The 2,634-nt window shown below is 50.6% G+C and overlaps 1 pseudogene; it reads left to right on the plus strand.

Moving 5' to 3' along the window:
- Positions 1-2,634, plus strand: part of LOC102680880 — a 58,889-nt pseudogene that overhangs the window by 49,895 nt on the left and 6,360 nt on the right.

The raw sequence follows: 2,634 nt of genomic DNA on the forward strand, positions 1-2,634 counted from the left end.
GGTTCCGTTTCGTTTAATCCTTGCGAGAATAGACTCTTCGTCGTAACGTAGAAATGGATTAACCGATACCCACGAGCAAATCTATCAACCACGAAATCGACGAAATGGACGAAATCCCCATCCGCAACGGAATTTTCGTCGAGTCGAATAATCGAAAGATCAGGAATCCCTCCTTCCAACCAATTAATCACCGAGGTATCCCAAACTATGGGTTCTACTCGTGTAATCCGTGTATCCGTTAACGAACGGCCAAGTCGATTCGGAAGTCGATCCGAATTCCGCCAAGTCGAAGAAGCAAGAACAATCACTTTTAATCGCGATCGATTCATTCGGGGCGAATTCGCGGTCTGGATCCCTGATCCATACTCGGGGGGAGGGAGGGGATAGTCGGATCTAATTTCCAATCACGCTCTCGTTCTTCTCGGGCCACCGTCGATGGCGCGAAACGAACCGATAATGAAACTGGCGTCCAAGTGGGCGGAAAATTGCACGCAGCTTCGTGCTCTCGCAATCCGAGACACCTGACTAGAATTCCCCTAAAGATTGCTCGTTACCCCTCGTTCAGATCCGTCCCTTTTCATCGACTCGTTTCTCTCCTTTCCTTAATCTCGAACGAGAATGAGACGGTTCGTCGTCTAACGAAAATATTAATGTTTACGAGCGAGTGTAGAAGGGAAATTAATTTTAAATTAATTTTAATTGACGCGACGAAACGCATGGATTATTAAGAAAGATTTACGAGATTGAATCGATTCGAGATACGAAAAAATTTCTCCATGGATTTTTCAAGGTGGAGAAGAGCCAGGGTGAGGTGTACAGGCTGAAAGCCAGATTGGAAAACGCCCAGGGTGAACAGGAGAGTCTTCGGGACGAATACGATCGGGCACAGGCGTCGGTGGCTCGTCTACATTCGGAACGGGACAAGGCGATCGCGGAACTCGAGAAAACGCAGGAGGAACTGGAACGGACCCAAGCTACCCTCGGCAAGGCGCAACTTCAACAGGACAAATTGCAGAATCTGTTGGACAAAACGCAGAGCGAGGTGGACAAGCTTCAAGAGAAACTGGACAAAACGCAAACGGAAATTCGCAGGGTGAGTCTGATAAAAACTTTACTTTCTACAAGATCATCTTTTAATCTCTTGCATTTATAAGCATAGTATAAGGATAAATGTGAATTGGATTCGATTCTGAAACAGATGCAAATGGAGAGGGAAAAGCAGAACTACGATTTCGAAAACGTGCAAAGTCAATTGGACAAAGCGCTGGGCCAATCGACCAGGATGCAGAAAGAGAGGGAAACGATTCAATTGGAAGTGGACCGGTTGCAGGACAAATACGAGAAGGCTCAGGTAAGCGATTTCGCAACGCGGATTTAACAAGGACGATTTAACAACGGCACATTCCATAAAATCTACTTTTCTGCATCGGCAGATGATAATGCAGCGGCTGCAGAAGGAGAGAGACGGATTCCAAGAGGAGACGGACAAACTGCACGAGAGGATAGAGTTCCAGCAGAATCAAATAGCGAAGATGCAACGGGACAAGGAGAACGTGTTGTCGGAGCTCGAATTGGTGAAAGAGAGATGGGAGAAGGCTCACAACTCCCATCAAAAGTTAACCGTGAGTAACGATTGGTCGACGATGGGTGGGGATTAATGGAACGACGTAATAATTTGGTTGGTGTGATTAGCTCGAGCGAGACGACGCTCTCACCGAAATCGAGATCCTGAAGGAGAAGTTGGAGAAGGCCCAATACTCGATGAACAAGGCGCACGAGGAACGGGAGAACGCGAACAAGGAGTTCGAGAAGATGTTGGAGAAGTACGACAGGTGGGTCATTCGTACGCAGGTAAAAAAGAGAAAAGAAATTTCGTTTCGCCGTTGTATATACGTGTATTTGTTGACGGACAGAGCGCAGAGCGAGGTGTATCGGCTGCAGAATCGAATCGAGGTGATGGAGGCGGACAAAGATAGGCTGGAGCTCGAGGCCGAGAAGCAACAAATGTTGGCGACGAAGAGTCGCGACGAGGCGAGGAAAGCGCAGGAGGAGTTGGCTCGGGTGCAAGAGATGTACGATCGAGCCGCTCTTCAATTGGGTCGCACGAAGGAGCACGAGGAGAAGTCGAAGGAGGATCTGGACAGGTTGACGGTCGATCTGGAGATGGTGCGGGAACGTTACGAGAAGTCGCAGATCGAGTTGAGGAGGTTGCAAAACGAGAGGGAGAAATTGGTCGCGGACAACGAGAGGATCAGTTTCGAATTGGAGCGCGCCCACTCGCAGCTGACCAAGGCCCAGGCGGCCACCGACAAGACGCAGGAGGAGTTGGCGCGGATGCAACTGGAGATCGAGAAGATGTACGAGAAGCACGACAGGCAGCAAGCCGAAGTGAGAAAGGCGCAGGCGGAGACGGAACGGCTGCGAGTCGAGGCGGAGANCGCGCGAGGAATGCGAGAGGTACGCGACCAGGTTCGGCAAGTATCAGGAAAATCAGGAACGGCAGAAGGAGGAACACGAGTGGGCGAAGCTGGAGGTGGAGCGGCTCCGCGATCGGCTGGAGAAGGCGTTGGCGGAGCTCGAGCGCGCGAGGAAGGCCGAGCAGGACGCCTCGAGGCTGCGCGCCGATCTGGAACG

Source organism: Apis dorsata, unplaced genomic scaffold (assembly GCF_000469605.1).
Source record: "Apis dorsata unplaced genomic scaffold, Apis dorsata 1.3 scaffold_68, whole genome shotgun sequence".
Taxonomy (NCBI): Eukaryota; Metazoa; Arthropoda; class Insecta; order Hymenoptera; family Apidae; genus Apis; species Apis dorsata.